Below are 296 nucleotides of genomic sequence, written 5' to 3'. Positions count from 1 at the left end.
GGAAGTGGGATTCGTTTTTTGTCATAAGGTTTTAATTCATGTTAAAAAATCCACTATGCGATCATTCTTACTTGTTTATGGAATGTTACATGCTTGAATAGAGTAACAGTTAGTATAGTAAATGCGTAAGGAATAATGTAGAGTGAGCCTATTATTATTGTAAATTAGAACCCCGACAGGTAGGGATGGCCAAATGAAGCTTTGTCAACCAGTGTCTTTATTTTCTGAGCCCACTAGATGGCGCTCTTTGTATTGAGGCCTAAGGCATTGCAATTCAGTATATTCTCAACCAATTG

Source organism: Etheostoma spectabile, chromosome 16 (assembly GCF_008692095.1).
Source record: "Etheostoma spectabile isolate EspeVRDwgs_2016 chromosome 16, UIUC_Espe_1.0, whole genome shotgun sequence".
NCBI lineage: Eukaryota > Metazoa > Chordata > Actinopteri > Perciformes > Percidae > Etheostoma > Etheostoma spectabile.
This window is presented reverse-complemented; position numbering follows the sequence as displayed.